Here is a 17,449-nt window from a genome sequence, read left to right on the forward strand (position 1 = left end):
AGCTTCCTCATCCAGTTCCCTTTGTTGCTCTGGAAGAGTTGTGTTTCACCACAGAGTGCTGTCTTTTTGCTGTCTGACTAGTTCAAGCACCTGCCTTTTCATTTTCTGAGGCACTGTGGGAAAGTACAGGGTAGCACTGAATTCTGTTTAAACCCTAGAGTTTGACTGAATGTGCAAATTAGGGGTTAGAAATTTGCCTTTGAGAGGCATCTAAGGTGGTTCAGTGGAGAGTCAGGCCTAGCAATGAAAGGTCTTGAGTTCAAATTTTACTTCAGACACTCCCTAACTCCATGATCATGGGTAAGTCACTTAACCCCAAGGCTTAGCCCTTACAGCTCTTCTGCCTCTAAGACAGACGGTAAGGGTATTTTTGTTTTTGTTTTAAATTGCCTTTGCTGTTACTGGGTTTATCAGATTGTTTCTTGGTATTACCTTGGTAAGGACTATAGAACAGGATGAAATTGCTTTATCTCTTGCACATAATTCCTACTTTAGAGAGCTTTAAAAGGTCACGAGGATCAAAGAAAATGCCTAGTCTTCCATCTTGTTGGTCACATCCAGATTCTTCCTTTTTGTCTCTTGAGGAAAACACTTCACATGTGCATTAATTTGCTTGAAGCATTATTTTGAACTTTTATCAAATTGGTAGTGATATAGTCTTAAAAAACAAGTATAACTTTTTCAAAGGAAAAAAGGTACTTTTTTTCACTGCACAAATTGTACTAAAATATAAATTGTACAATGAATTTTTATTGGAGATTTCTAATAGTTTTATAAACCAAGTTCACTTAAGTGGATCATATATATAGAGGTATCACAGCATTCATTTGTCATTTATCTCATATAGTTATACTTAGGCTCTAACAAAACACAGATATTTAATATAACTGATTTAAATTTGTTAATGTAAACAAGTTACTATTTATGTTCATGTATGTGCATTAGATCTTGCACACTATCAGCTCCTCTGATAAATGTAATTGATAATATATCATTATTATTCACAGGATGACAGTTGTGAAAGCTTTCCATTTATGAAATGGCACAGTCTCATAAAAAATCTTCTTCAGTTTATTGCTATTTTTGTCATACTATTAATATAAAATTAATTTCAAAGAAATTTCTTTTTAAAAAAATAAACATGTATATGAGATGTTGACTTGTTTTCTGCACATCTTAAAAGAAGAAAAAAATTTAGCAACACAGATTTTTGTGGCCCCATTCCTACTCCCATTTCCAAGAGGTATACAAGAAATAAAGGAGGTGGGGGCAGCTGAGTAGCTCAGTGGATTGAGAACCAGGCCTAGAAATGGGAGGTCCAAGGTTCAAATATGACCTCATCTACTTCCTAGCTGTGTGACCCTGGGCAAGTCACTTGACCCTCATTGCCTAGCCCTTACCACTCTTCTGCCTTGGAGCCAGTACACAATATTAACTCCAAGACAGAAGGTAAGGGTTTAAAAAAAAAAGAAAGAAAGAAAAGAGGAAAAGATGTGTAAAAACTTGTGTGACATAAATATCTATTCTCCTTAAGGAAAGAATACATTATACAGCCAAGTTATTTCTTTCTATATTGCTGATATTGCATCCCTTTTTTCTTTCTTCTTTATCTCCTCATAAGCTATATCCAAGTTGGACAATTTCTGGGATGCGTACCCAGTACAGGAGTATATACTAAATATTTTAATTCAGTCCTTCCTATGTTCGGTAACAATCTATCTATCTTATACAAAATGCTGCATTACCTAGCACTTTACCTACCAAAAGCTTTACAAACTGGCATTTTATGTATTATCCAAATAGAAATTGCCTGAAATAATTGTAGAAACTATTAAAGACCTGTATGTCTAAGAACAGTAAAAGTATAGCCAAAAAATAAGTTACCTTTGGATATGCCAAGAGAAGAACTATTCTTCCCACAGTGGTGGCAATTACCTCAGCTGTGACATTGCCTAGTATCTCTGTATCGAAGAGTGATAGTGTTTTCCTTACTTGCTAAGGCTTAGCTTGTGTTCCCCTCTCCACCTCAATAATATAGCAACCCTCATGATATATTCAGGCCTACTAGGACTTCATCAGTTAACATTTAGTTAACCAAAATTAATCAGTCAACTAATCAACAAATCTTTGAGTTCCCTTTGTACACAAGGACCTGTATATAAAAGAGTGTTTGACCAAATCCCAGAACTAGGATTTGTTGCTTTTATAGTGTTATATTTCATCTCCAAAAATAAAAATGTAGTGTGCAGTGTACTAGGTTTCTAAAAAATGAAGTCATGGTATAATTATCATTCCTTTTGTGCTATGTTTATGTTCCAAGAGTCTTACTTGTATGTTCTTTCTGGTGTTTTTTTTTTTTCAGAAGGTTACAAGGACATTCAGCATCACAAGTAGCCCCTGAGGCAATCTAAATAGATCTCAAACAGTTTTCAAACAAATGACATATTTCTAAATGTATTCCATGCCTTTTTGTTTCATTCTCTACTGTTCTGAAACAGTGATTTTTTCATCTAAAAACTTACTGAATTGGCAGGTCACTTTTCTTATGAAGCATTTAAATGAAGGATATAATTTATTTAATAAATGTCTACAGTTAAATGTGGCACCACTTCCCCTATGAATGAATGAATGAATGAATGAATGAATGAATGAATGAACAAAAAGCAATTAAGAACTTACTAAATGTTAGTAAAAATTATTGTTAATGAAAATAAGCACTTAAGTGATAACATTTTAGAAATACAGTATAAGCCATAGTTTATTGGCAAAAATGTTTTCATAGCAAAACTAATATCTCCTTATTTTGGAGGATGTGGTATGTTGAGGACTGGAATATTTGCTATTTGAAACAGAGCTGTCACAAGCATGCACATTTTCACACTTTGTTCACTTGGATAATTTTACCACACCAAAACAAATATACTTAGACTTCATACACATACTTAAGAATATTGGGGAAACCAAGTTTAAGGTACAGCAAAGATAATAGATTTGTATAACATCTTTCTAGCCTTCATAATCTGGCTGCTATATAACTTTTCAGCCTTATTTCATATTGCTTACTTTTAGATATTATATCATCCAGTCATATTGGACTACCAGCTTTTCCAAACTTGACATTTCATCTTCCACTTCCACACTTTTGCATAGTCCATTCACCAAGCCTAAAATGTATTCTTTGCTCACCTCTGTGTCTCAGAATCACATATCTTCCTTCAAAGACTAGCCACTTTATTCTCTCAGAATCTTTCTAGAGCCTGCTAGACATAACTTAATGTCCCCAAAACATCTCAACTCACCATGTTCAAAATAAAATTCATTACTTTCTCCCTAAACCTCTTTTACTGTGTTATTTCTGCTGAAGCACCCCCATCCTTGCAGTCATCCATATCCTCATCCTTAATTCTTTACTCTCCCACATCCCTCATGTCAGTTGCAAGCTCTTGTATCTCCCCAGTATCTCTATGTCTGCCCCCTTCTCTCCATTCATAGGATCATTACCCAACAACCTCTAAGGCACTGATGGCGAACCTTTTAGAGACAGTGCCAGGCCCCAACCCCACACCACCCCCAGACAAGAGTACTGTGCCTTCCCCCCCTCCCCCAATCCATACAGGAGAAAGAGAAAGTGCTCCCACTGGGCTGCTGAGAGGAGGGGAGGGTGAAGTGAAGAATGTCCTCAGCACTCACCTTATCCCTTGTGTACTCCCAGTGGCTGCTGGGCAGAGGAGTGGGGGAATGTGAAAAAATGTCATCAGGCATGGTGGGGAGGGGGAGGGGAGCAGCTCTGCCCAAGGCCCTCTGTCTTTCTAGTAACAAACTGGGGAGGGGGGGATAGAAAGTGCTCTACATGCCATCTTTGGCACCCATGCCATAGGTTCAGCATCACTGCTCTAGTTCATATAATCAATAAATGGAGGACTAGGCATTTTCTCCAATGTTCACTAATATCCTCACATGTACCAGAACCATAAAGCATTTATAGCTGAATCCAAAGGTTAAGAAAGCAAGAAGCTCAGTAAGGTTGTAATAGCCCTATGAATTAACACTGGAAAATGCTAGTCTTTTATATGCTAATTTAGTACCTCTCATAAGCCCCTACATACTGGTAAATTCATAAACTGCCCCCTGGGCTTGTGTTGTGAGATAAGCACAAGGATTCCTATCTTGCTACCTAGACTGCTGGCATACCCTGCAATTAGAACCAAAGATAGAATTGGAAGAGAAGAACACTTAAGTGACTATACTTGAGCTGAAGGAAAGGGGTCTGAAGTCCAACTGGAGCACACCATTCTTCCCCACCCTTCTTGAAACTACTTAGGGCAAGAACTAGACTGTGAAAAGTAAATTTTCCAAATTGGAATGAGGCTGAGGTATTTTTGCAGGGCAGCCCCAGAAAGAGAGGGAGAGAGAAGGAGAGACAGAAAGAGAGCTAGAGACAGAGACAGAAAACTAGAGCATGTTGAAAAGACTATAGGTTTCCAAGACAAGAAAAGTCTATTAAAAACCTAGAGCATAAGCAGATAAATCAAGGATATTAAAGTTAAAAAGAATAATGGACAACAAAACATCCAAAAGAATACAGATGTCTCTAAATAAATATTCTAAAACAAAGGAAATTGGGCCCCTGTTTGATAAAACACATAACCTTATAGAATTCCTAAAAACCGTATATCAATAAGATGTACAAATGTCAAAACTTATAGCCTACACAGGAAAAAAAATTATTAGAATTTTTAAAAATTTGAAAACACAGTAATGATTATCTCCAAAGACACAAAAGAAAAAAAACAACAATATTGGAATATATCTACACTAAAAGTGGTATTTGAAAGAATAGAATATCTGAAAGACAATCAGAAGAAATAGAAGCAAAACACAATACCACTAAAATGCCACAAAATCTCTATACGCGCCCAAGCCATTTATCTCAGACACAAGATTTGCCAAGATAACTTGAGGACGAATTGAGAAAAAAAAAATGTTTTCATCTGAACACCATAATGCAAGAAGTCACTTAAGAAAACTATCCAGAAATTCTGAGCCGTAGCCATCACACTAAACCAAACCCTCCTCACCTCTTGCCTGGACTTGCAGTATAGCCTCATAATTGGACTCTCTACATCCAGATCCCCTTTCAGTCTTCTATCTAGCTTCCAAGTTTGACCATGCCATCCCCCTCCTCAAAAAGCTTCAGTGTCCCTATTTTTTATAAGGTAAAATACAAACTTCTCTGTTTGGCATTTTAAGACCTTTTTCATCTGAGTCCATTCTATTTTTTTCTACTCTGATTTCACATTATTTCCCCTATAGCCAAACTAGCCTGCTTGCTTTTCCTCATACCCATCATGGGATTTTCTCTCACCACTCCCATGGCTTTTTACAAATTCACCCTTGTAATGCATTCCCTCCTCACCTTTAATTCTTGGAATCCTTCAATCCTTATAATCACTTCTTATTGCAGGTAGAATAAGAGCTCTCGAGTCTGAGGAGTTTTAAAAACCAGGAGGCTTGATCAGTTTCTCCTACAATTTCATTTCCTTAATCTGGTGGCAGATGTCTCCAAATCAGTCATTATGAAGTAACCTTTCAGCCATGCCAGAGACAACAAAAGAAAACCAATGAACAAGATTTATCTGTCCAAAGAGACTTATTAAAGGATTTTCTTTACTTCTGACTAAAGATGGGAATGGATCCTATAGGTCTCCAAAGCTGCATCCAGATAGAGGAGATTACCCAGCTGTTCAAAGAGATCTTAACAGCTTTACATTCATACATGTTAGAGATAGTCCTTACTTTTGTAGGCAAAGTTGGTTCCAGGATGATGATGTGTGGGCACCAAAGTGTTACTTGTTAACTTCATTTCTAGATCAACGCTTTGGTTATTAGGTTGAGGGCAAAAGAAGGTATGAGTAGAATTCTCTGGTTTATTCAAAGTTAGCTAAGGTAAATATAGAGAGTTTTATCTATGATGCTGACTACAATGGGGGCATATGAGTCCAAAGGAACATTTATCTGCAAAGTTTCAATTATGAAGAAAAAAAAGGAGGGGAGACTCTCAGCTGATTTTAAGAGTGAACGCACTGAAAAAATGAAATGTTAGAGAATACTGGCCAACCTAAATAGCCATGAATCTTCCCAGATAATCTTGAGTTGTAAATGTTCAGGCAGGTGCCAAGATGCTGACCTTTGATTGTTCTTATTTTGTTGCTTTTTTTTATAGCCCCCTTAGGTTTCTGAACATGAATGCTAGCTCACATTACATAAGAGAGGGGAGAATAATCTTCCAATATACAAATATCCTAATGGGGAGAAAAGGCCCTATATTATTTCTATAGCTATATGTGAATGGTCTATTCATGTACACTTTCTATAGCAAATAAAATCAACTCATTACATTCCCCAGGATGAGGAAGGGTAGCAGTTGCCATTAAAAATTTTTTTTAAAAAGCCCCTTCTCTTCTGTTCTAGTACCAGCTGTGGGACAGAAGAATGGCAAGAGCTAGGCAATTGGGGTTAAGCGACTTGCCAGGATCACACACCTAGGAAGTATATGAAGCCAAAGGAGAACCCAGGTCCTCCAGACTCAAGGCCTATCCTCTATTCACTGTGCTACTTAGCTGCATATATATTAACAAATGTATAGAATTCTAGAACCCAGACTGTGGAAAGCATTGTAGCAACTCAAGTTTATTGATCTTGCCATAGCTGCTTTCAGGATTCATTCAAGATTCAGGTCAAGTACCACACAAGGGTTGAGGTGGGCTCACAGTTGGCCGAGCTGAAAGGGAGCAGAGTGCTCAGGCCACTCCTCTCCCCCTCACTACACTTGCTGAGGACATTCTTCACTTCCCCTGCCCGTCTGCCCAGCAGCCCAATGGGAGCACTTCCTCCTTCCCCTGTGTGGGGTATGGTGGAAGGGGAGAAGGGAGTACCCAATATGTGGGGGGAAGGGTCACAGCACACATGTGAGGGGGTAAGGGCAGGGCCCAGCACTATTCTTTAAAAGGTTGGCCATCACTGCTCTAGTCTTTTGTATTTATTTTGTGTATATCTAGGTACATACGTTATCCCAGTCCTTCCTAAAAAGAATGTAAGTGCATTGAAGGGAAAAACCATTTGATTTTTGTCTATATCCCAGGGTCTGTAACTATGCCCACCAGCATAACAAGTGTACAGGTGCCTAACAAATACTTGTTGAATATGTTGAAGCATATTGGGAAATCTGGAATGAAAGTAAAAAGGAAGGAAGAAAAGTTTTAAATTGTCCTTTTTACCTCCAAGAAAAATCCACACCAGAACCTGAAGAGAATACATGAGCTTTTGTGCTAATAAAAATAAGATTTTTCAGCAACAAATATGTGTCTACTATTACACAGTATTGAATTTTGAGTTACAAGCAAAAACACCCAAGAGTTTCTTTTGGTGTGAGAATTCATTATAAGTATAGTGTGACCAAGTCAGTTTATATTCTGCCCTATCTGAACTCTTACAGTAGTCTCCTAATAGGGCTTCCCACCTCCATTCTCATTCCTTTAAGAAACCTTTAATATTGATGCAGACAAATCTTCCTTATACATTTTATTCCTTTGTTCAAAACCCTTTGATGGTTTTCTATTGATCAAAAAGTAAAGTTTAGACTCATAGACTTCTGGCATTCAAGGGTTTCCATAATCTTGCAGGATTCCCTATCACCAGGGGTGAACTAAAGCCAGCTCCAGCTAGCCTTCAAGAACAGATTGTTAAATTTTCAAGCATCTACACCTCAAAAATTAGCAAATGTTAAAAATCAGGGCTTGATTTTTTAAAATTATCTAGATTGAAATAAAGAGACGGAGAAAATGCTAATGCACATTAAACTTCACACTTCCATATACTGAAATCCTGCCAGTCCTTCTTGATCCAGTTCAAATTCCACATTCTCCATAAAGCCTTTGTAAATCTGAGTTGACCATCAGCACTTTTATCTTCTAGGCATTTCTCATGTACTACTTCTCTTGTTTGTGTATATACCATTTCCTATACATACTTACACATATGAGGTATACATATATGATAAGTTATGTACTTTTCCCCTTGCCCTCTTCAGTCATTTAATCAATGTCTGCTCAGTTAGTGAATTTGTTTAATTTATGTACTAATTAACACAGGGCCAGGCCAAGGTCGATTCTTAAAAACTCAATAATAAAAACAATATTTTTAGCATGTCCTTTATAACCATGAAAAACTGCTTGGCTAAGGTAATGAGGTATAGTCTTCATTTTGCTCCCCTTCTCTACTCCCTGCCCCCTTATATTCTGGAATTTTACCTGAAACCTCACTTTTTAAGTAACCACATATAACTACAACAAGCTTCAAGTTGAGTTGTTTTATTGTAGAGGCACAATGGCCCCTGATCTATATGAATCAGTTTCTTTGCTAGGTTAAGGAATTTATATAACACAAAAAAAATTTTAATAAAATCATAACAGTGTAAAGACCCCAGTTAGAAGAGTTCCTAACGTCCAGACAGAGATTTAGATCTGTCCTGTTTAAACCCTCTGTATTTTTTTTCACTCACTACCAGCTCCCATCAATTCTCCTTTTCTAGTACAGAACAGATTGTAACATAAATGGGTCATGATTGATCGCAGATTTCATGAAAAAGGCAACATTCTAAGAAATACATCAGAAATTATCGCAGATTTAAAGGGCACAATAATTTAGGAGTAAAATGCTCATCCTTTGTAGGCAGAGATAAAAAAGAGAAGGAAAACTTGAAGTATCTCACCATCAGCTTCTTGGGGAGAAAACAGTCACATTCATCTACAGGATTCCTTTAAAAGGCCTTAGTCACATCAACAGCCATTTTCTGTTACATTCAGAGCCTTTGCCATGGAGTTTTTACCACTGTCCTGCCCTTCTCTCACAGAGTTTATCTTCCTCTCTCCGTGATACTGCCGAGCCTGGCTCTCTTAAAAGCCACCGGCTGGTTTGCATCCTTGTCCTGCTTTGCTCTCCCGTCAGCAGAGTGTCAATCCTCTTCTTTCTAGGATTTGTCAGTCTTCAGTCTCTTATCAATTCCCTCCAGGCAGACTGACTGCTGTTTGTCATAGAGCAATTCAAAAAGTCCCTGTTTTACAGAAGCTCAGTGATACCACCAAGTTCTGCAATACACTAGTGTAGTCTTCAAGAAGCCAAGGTCATCTCTATGCCACAGTGAGGTACTAGAGTAGGACATTAATGGAGGTGATTCTGTTACACAATAAACATTTCTACAAGTTATAAAATAGAGAAACTGAAATGACTATCAGAAGTACAGAGCTACAAAATCTTAAGGTACATTTATCTATAAACCATTCACTGTCAGAGATAAGACTTTTCTGGGATGTTAGGATGAGCCAGAGAAGGACAGGTTGACAATAATATGAAGTATTATAACTATAACATTATGGAAGTTACCTCATTTTCATACCTGAGCCTCTTAGTGGCAGGAGGTCATGGATTGTAGATTTTGGAACTGACACCAGCAGAGGTGAGATAAAGATGGGGAGGAGAGTTAAGAAGATACTCATGGGAACAAGCTACTTCTAGAAAAAAGATCTAGGGGTCACTGGGTAAGCTAGATTTGGGGTCTGGATAATCAGTTGAGTAAAGAGTGGAACAGCTATAGGTTTGTGGTGGAATAAGAAACAGAAGAGGCAAGACATAGTCTAGGTATGCACAAAAAAGGATCAACTTTAGCATAAGCTACTTCTCTGCCCTCCCCAGATACTCCTAACCTCAAAAAAAGTGCTTTTCTAAGTCAGACTAGTCAAACAGAGAGAGACTAGATATACATATGCAGAACAAGGGAAATAGTTAAAAAGTTCAGGCAAATCGTTAGGAACCAAGATGATGCAAACAATAGAAGGCAGACCAAGAGAGAGTTTTGTGTTTCTCTTTGGTTGTCAGTTAAAGACTAAGAATTTTTAAAAATTTAGGGTAAAACAAGCAGTAAGGACAGTTCAAATTCAACTACAAAATGTTAAGAAAGTTACTTTATATCTTCTATCTCAGACCTAGAACTTTTACAAAAGTTCTTCCTGTTGTGGAATCATCCCAAATGCATCTTAAACCTAGGAACAGGTAATTAGAAGCATTGAGGATTGGAAAGAGAACTGTATTTGGCCATAGGTTCTTATCTTGACTACTATGTTCTACCAGTGTGGCCAGGAGCAAGACATTTAGCCCTTTTACCATAATCTCTTCATCTTTAAAATGAGGGGGTTGGACTAGATGACTTATCTTTAAGGTCCCTTCCAGCTCTAAATCCATGTTCCTATGATCCAAATGCTATGAAGCACCTAGTTGTGATATTAACAACAGCTTATGATAGACTCATCCTGATGTATATTCTTTGGAATTTTTGCCATGAACTCACTCTATAAAAATGCTTTACATGTCTATGTAAAACCCAAGGGCACTGGCATTTAAAGACAAATGGCATCACATTCCACAAATAAAAATAAAATATTGCATGCTTCTTAACATCATAAAATGCAAAGAAAATATCAGCTAAGTGGTACTAGGATTAGAAGGATTAGAATGCTGAGCCTGGAGTCAATCCAATCCAATAATCTAAACCAGTAAATATTTACTAAGCATCTCCAACATGTCACGTACCATGATTAACACTAGGGATAAAATTAATTTTTTTTAAATAATACTTGCCCTCGTTGAGCTTACAGTCTAAAGGAAGAGGCTTTGATCAAGAACACATGTAAAAACCACATGTAATTATGTAATTGCGCATTGGCTATGGGAGGGGGTGAGGGGAGGAGAGGGTAAGAGCATGATTCTTGTAACCAAGGAAAAATATTCTAAATTGAATAATTAAGTAAAATTAATTAAAAAAAAAAAGGAGGAGACATTGTACAAAAGGAGGCCAGAAGGGAGAAGCGGGATACTGAGGATACCTAGGCTGGGGGCATCTTGTTTATTGGAGTTGAAACCAGGCAGGGTGGCAGATGCAAAGTGGAACAATCTGGGAGGCCAGTTTCTGCCCTTTATAAAGAAAGGCAATGGGAAGGATTTGGTACTCCTCTCTCTAGCCCTCCAAGTAGAGGGGAGAGGAGACTGAGGGAGAGAGTCAGTCCCAATTTGAGTTAGCCACATGGAGGTGAGTTTAGAAGTAATGGGCTAATCCTGACATGATTATTTTATTCCTTGGAGCTGAAACCAGGCAAGGCAACAGATGCAAAATGGAGAGTCAGGAAAAGTTGAGTTCAAATATGGCTGTATAATCTACTAGCTATATAAGCCTGGGGAAGTCACTTTACCTCTGTTAGCCTCAGTTTCTTTATCTGTAAAAGGTGATAATTATAGATAGCACTTACCAGAGTTATTGTGAGAATCAAATAATTATAATGCCTGGCACATTGGAAGTGCTATATAAATGTGAACTATTATTAACGTTTGAGGAATATTCATCTTGATGCTATTCTCACAATACCGTATTGTCTAGAAATATTCATATAAGTATATAGAGTTCTGACCTCAATTTTTTCAGTTTCAATTTCTAAAGTTCTTTACTTTTTTTGCTTCATTAAAAGGGGGGAGGGAGAATCCACATAATATTAATACTGAAAATTAGTGGAATGTGACCTGTGGAAGATTAAATACCACTAAGACATTCTCTGGCTTTTTGTGAATCAGTATAATTGAATGCAAAGTTTAAGGTCATATACATCAGTACTTGATAATGTTGAAACATTTCTTCGTTTCTACTGATGGAGCACGAAGTTTGTATTATGCCTGTCTGAGCTATTTTCATCAAGAAATGCTGTCTATGTATCCCCTTGGCAACATCTTTGCAGAGTTTACAACTTTCAGCAACATGTTGGCATCAGCTATGTCGTCCTCTTAAGCAGCTGCTGTGCAGCTGAGCTGTTTTAACATGCCACCACACTATGCAAATAGTTAATATTAAATGACCAAGACATGCGCTTTTGACTTCGAGAGAGAGTGATTTGGCTCCCTTAGAGAAGCTGTTTGGGACAAAAATACAATCCCAGAGTGCCATCCATGATTTTTCTAGACATTTAGACAGACAGACTGACAGACAGACAGACAGACAGACAGACAGACAGACAGATAGATAGATAGATAGATAGATAGATAGATAGATAGATAGATATGCATTTTAATTTGCATAACTATAATTGCACATTGAGTCTACATCATATTCATTATGATACGGAAGTGAAGTAAAGTTTTTGTGATAGATCCTAATATCAGTTTTATAAATCAAACTATATAAGATATAATTTAGATCATATTAGTAAATCTCATTACTGTAATTTCCTCATGTATTTGGTATGGTAGTAAACAAATTCTACCTTTAACTTGAAAAGTATAGGGAAAAAAATAACCTTTATGACATTAGTACCGATTTTTAATAGGATTTAAACATGGAATTATCTTATATGACTTTATATCATATAATTAGTAGTTAGATGTTTCATTAAACTTCATAGTTTGTAAGAGCCCAGAGTTCTTTAAGAAACACACACAACACAGAAAAGAAAGAATTGATGTTATTTGTTATGGCATAAAAATGGAATAAGTGGGAAAATATGAATGAAGGCACAAGAAATGAAAAGAAACAAATGTACTTAATAATGTATTTTGAGAGAATTGACTAAAAAGGGAAATGATAAAAATGCATAGAAAGCATGTTGTAAAGATTATGACCTTAGCATGTTGTACGCCTTCTGTATTATTCTAACCTAAATTATGTTCAATATCAATAAAGTCATGTTCTGGCCTATTCAGTAAAAACCTCTATTGTAGGGATCATCTTCTGAGTGACCCAATAATGGGGTAAATTTTCTTGGGTGCTTTTGCTCCAGCCATGCTTCTCTTAATTATACATTCCTTTCTCCTGCACAATACCTTGAAGAGTGGCAGGATAATGTGCCACAATGTGTGTCTTGGCAGACAGAAAACAAACAACCTGAATTGCTAGGTGGGTGGTCAGCCAAAAAACTACCCACCAGTTTCAGTGGTATCAGGAGCTAGACATGGCCTCAGACTGCTCCTTCCTGGGTCACTTGCACAGGCTGGGGGAGAGGTTCCCCCTCCCCCAAGTTATAACTCACCAAATTCCTGGAGCCTTCACAGGAAACTTGAGTATTATTACTGCTGTTTTTTGAGTGGTGTAGCATAGCATTCATCTGTTACCTGCTTCTTGCCATCTGAAAAAGAAACAGGTGGCTGAGAGAACCTGTGCTATGCCAGTTATGAAGGAGTGGCAGTAAAAATCATTAATAAGGGGACAGCAAGGTGGCACAGTAGGCACTCCAGTGGCCTGGAGTCAGGAAGACCTTGGTTCAAATCTGGCCTCAGACACTTCCTAGCTGTGTGGCCCTGGGCAAGTCACTTAACCCCAATTGCCTAGCCCTTGCCCTTCTGTCTTGAGTTGTTGCCGGGACAGAAGTTAAGGTTTCTTTTAAAAAGTCATCCACAAGTAGTTACTGAAAGCCTATTAAGATAGTAACTCATATTTATACAGTGCTTTAAAGTTTACCAAATTCACTACAAACTTTATATCTCTTTGTGAAAAACACTATAAAAACAAAATTATGTATAAAAATGTCTCTCAAAGAACTGTAAATTTTCTTGATGAGACATTAGAAACAACAAAAGCCAAGGCAGGATATATAATAAGGTGCTAAATTATAGGGTAAACTGATAAACATGGTCGGAAATCAAAGAAAGAGTTCAGCGTGGACTGGAAAAGGTAGCACTTGAGCTCGACCCTGAAGAGTAGGTAGAATTTTGAATTAACAGAGAGGAATAGAGAGGATCTTCCTGATAGAAAAAATTAGCAAGAGCAAAAGCAGAGAGAGGGATGGCACAACATGGGGTGGGGGTGGAGGGATGGGACAGGCAGGAGAGAGACAGAAATAAGACTTTAAAAATATCAGTTAGTATTATTATCTTGGCCTTAAAGTGTGGTGAAAGCTCAGGCTTCTCCTTTGGCTTGGTAAAGGGAGGAAATATCATTTAGTGACTATGAACTGCCCCTCAGAGTCAGAACTTAATGACCCAGCAGTCCCTGTTCAGCCCCGAGGCTGAGAGTGTGAAGGTCTCTGATTTTAAGCCTCTTCTGGTATTTGATGGTATATCTAACTAATGAACAGTATGCCTTCTTGTAGATCTTTTCACATTGCCATGGTACCAAGGCAGTAGTACTCTGGCTGTCCATCTTTCATCCATCACTCCCTCAATGAGTAGCACATCTCTCTTTTTTTATCATATTCTTTCTGGAGGATAACTTTACACTGCTTTCAGGCAAGCAATTGTTGGTAATAAGCTACAGTCTACAAGCCAAAAAATAGCTTTGGAAGCCTGAAAAGACTGCAAGATTTCTTAAATACAATCTTTTTTCAGATGGGGAGTTTTCAGCAGATTTCTTATGAGAGGTTACAGATCTCACTGAGGAGATTTTGCCATATTCTGGGGATTGATTTCATCAATGCAATGTCAGATATTCAGTCAATAAACATTAATTAAACATTTGCTCTGCCACAAGTACTATGCTAAGCCATGAGGATACAAAGAGGCAGAAACACATATCTTACTCTCAAGAAGCTCTTATTTTAATTGGGAGACAACTTGCAAATAACTACATAAATATCATATGTAGGAACTGTGTGTGGAAAGTAATCTTCTTAGAGATACTGTGTGGGGTTAGGGAGTGGTAAAAGCCTAGGAAAGGCCTTCTGCAGAAGATGCAATTTGCAGTGAGTCTTAAAGGAAACCAGAAAAGCTGGGAGAGGAGAAGAGTATTCCCAGGGAATAAAGACCATCAGGGCAAAGGCACAGGGACTGGAAATGGAATGTCATGCACAAGAAACAGCAAATAAGGTGATGTAGCTGAATCTTAGAATAAAAAGAGGGGGACAGCTAGGTAGCATGTGGGTAGAGAGCACCAGGCCTGAAGTCAAAAACACCGAGTTCAGATCTAGCCTCAGACACTTAGTAGCTGTGGGACCCAGGGCAAGTCATTTATCCCCAACTGCCCAGCCTTTGCTGCTCTTCTTCAAAATGATACTAAGACAGAAGGTGAGGATTTTTAAAAAAGGAAATGTAAGGAGACTAGAAAGATAGGAAGTGTGGAATGTTCTGTTTGACCCTGGAGGTAAAGAGCCATTGGAGTTTACTGGAAAGGAAGAATGAGGGAGACTGGTGACATGGTTAGACCTCCATTTTAGGAAAATCACTTTGACTTCTAGCTTAGAAGGGATTGGAGTAGGGACAGACTTGAGAGATTAATTGACTTTTAAAATAGTCCAGACAAGAAGTAATGAGGGCATATATGAATGGAGAGAAGGGGATATATATGAGAGATGTTGGGAAGGAAAAAAACAGGATCTGAAAAGAAATTCAATCGTTTAAGTGAGAGCAAGTCAAGAATCTGGGAGGACACTGAAATCATTAACTTGGGTAACTAAATGATATTATCTTTCATAATAAGAGGAAAGTTGGGGAAGGGGACAATCTAGTAGGGAAGATGATGAGCTTGGTGTGGACATCTTTATTTCAAGATGCCTGTATCCAACGTGAAATATGGAAAAGATTCTGGTGGTGGAATTGGAACACAAGAGTGAGATTAGGGATGGACATAGAGATCTGGATATCCTGGACATAAAAACTGTAGTTAAATTCATGTGATGTGAGCTATCTGCAAACAAGAACATCTAGAGGATCTCACTCTCTGCAGGGAATTTAAATTTTTATTTTCTCTTCACTGATATCTTGTCACATTTATTCCTTTTTTAATTAATTTTTTTCAGTTATCAAGTTTTTTTTCTCCCTATTCCTCCCCCATCTGACTAGGAAAAAAAGAAAATGAAGATATGTATAAAGTAAAACAAATTCTTGCATTGGCCACGTCCAAACTTATGTATTATTCTTTGCAGTGAGTCCATCACCTCTCAGTCATGAGGTGGGTTTCATTCTTCATCCTCCATCTTCTAGACTCATATTTGATCATTGCTTTGATTAAAGTTCTTAAATCTTTCAAAATTGTTCATTTTTACAATGTAGTTATAGTATAAATTATTCTCCTGGTTTCCTCATTTCACTCTCTGCACCAGTTCATACAAGTTTTCCCAGGTTTCTCTAAAAACCTTTTCTTTCATTATTTCTTATGGCACAATTACATTCACATACCATAATTTGTTGAGCCATTCATTCCAGTTGATGGGCAGAGCCCTTAGGTTCCAGTCACATTTCTGAATATCCCTCCCTGTTCCCTACCCATTGAGCCATCTCTTATGGCAAAGATTTTAAAAGAAAGGTGAAAAAGCATGTTTGGCAGTATTTATAATAGTCAATATCCACAATCTTCTTCCTCTGCATTTAAGTATTTGGAATCACTCTTTCATTTAAACTCCATACAGTATGATTTGGGGGTTGTGATTTTTAAAAGATTACTCTATGACAAATATGAATACTATGGAAATAGGTTTTGAGTAATAAGACATGTATAAACCAGTGGAATTGCTTGTCAGCTGGGAGGCGGGGGAGAAGGGAAGGAGATAACATGAATCATGTAACCAAGGGAAAATGTTCTAAAAATAAATTAAATAATGTGAAAAAATAAAATAATAAATAGGTAAACTCCATACAGGACCTTCTCCATGGCATTAAAAAACATTGTTAATGAACATGTGACATACATTGTTTCATTCCTACCTTGATATTTATCAGAGGATTGTAGTTACATTTCTCAAGGAATCTTATATGATCTGAAAATGGGAAGATGAGAAATGTTATGGAAGAAGTATGCCTATGACTACATTTTGTTATAATAAATCAAGAGCTTAAAAGCTTGATTTGTTAGATCAACAACATGATTTTTGCAACAAAATTTAAAAATATAATAAAATCTTCCATTCCCATCAGCTTTCCATAAATTGTGTTGCTACGAAGAGATCTGCTTTAAAAAAGAAAAGATTGACTAGGGGGAAAAATCCCTTAGGTTCCAGTCATATTGAGAGCCAGGCCTAGAGATGGATGGTCCTAGGTTCAAATCTGGCCTCAGATACTTCCTAACTGTATGACCCTGGGCAAGTCACTTAACCCCCATTACCTAAGCCTTACAGCTCTTCTGCCTTTGAAACTATATACAGTATTGATTCTAAGGTGGAAGGTAAGGGTTTAAAAAAACTGGAATAAGCAAGAAAGATGAAGAAAGAAGGAGGAAAGAGGAGAGAAGGGAAAGGAAGGAAAGAAGGGCTAGGGAAGAAGGAAGGAAGGAAGGAAGGAAGGAAGGAAGGAAGGAAGGAAGGAAGGAAGGAAGGAAGGAAGGAAGGGTTAGGAAGGAAAGAAGGAAGGACGGAAGGAAGGAAGGACGGAAGGAAGGAAGGAAGGAAGGAAGGAAGGAAGGAAGGAAGGAAGGAAGGAAGGAAGGAAATCA

At 37.6% G+C, this 17,449-nt stretch overlaps 1 protein-coding gene and 1 long non-coding RNA gene across 8 annotated transcripts in view; one reads left to right on the forward strand and one right to left on the reverse strand.

Moving 5' to 3' along the window:
• Positions 1-17,449, forward strand: part of PIBF1 (progesterone immunomodulatory binding factor 1) — a 289,035-nt gene that overhangs the window by 253,120 nt on the left and 18,466 nt on the right. The window lies entirely within an intron of this gene.
• The window catches only part of LOC103102053 (uncharacterized), a 111,893-nt gene that overhangs the window by 70,918 nt on the left and 23,526 nt on the right, over positions 1-17,449 (reverse strand). For 3 of the 5 annotated variants that reach the window (XR_008914091.1, XR_008914093.1, XR_001624215.2), the window contains exons 4-6: positions 16,726-16,778; positions 13,122-13,217; positions 5,417-5,586 (exon numbers count right to left, since the gene is read on the reverse strand). This is a non-coding gene — a long non-coding RNA (uncharacterized LOC103102053). Of the gene's footprint in view, positions 1-5,416; positions 9,207-13,121; positions 13,218-16,725; positions 16,779-17,449 lie in introns of all 5 variants that reach the window. The other 2 variants (XR_008914092.1, XR_008914094.1) reach the window with 2 other exon arrangements.

Source organism: Monodelphis domestica, chromosome 8 (assembly GCF_027887165.1).
Source record: "Monodelphis domestica isolate mMonDom1 chromosome 8, mMonDom1.pri, whole genome shotgun sequence".
In the NCBI taxonomy this organism is placed as follows: Eukaryota; Metazoa; Chordata; class Mammalia; order Didelphimorphia; family Didelphidae; genus Monodelphis; species Monodelphis domestica.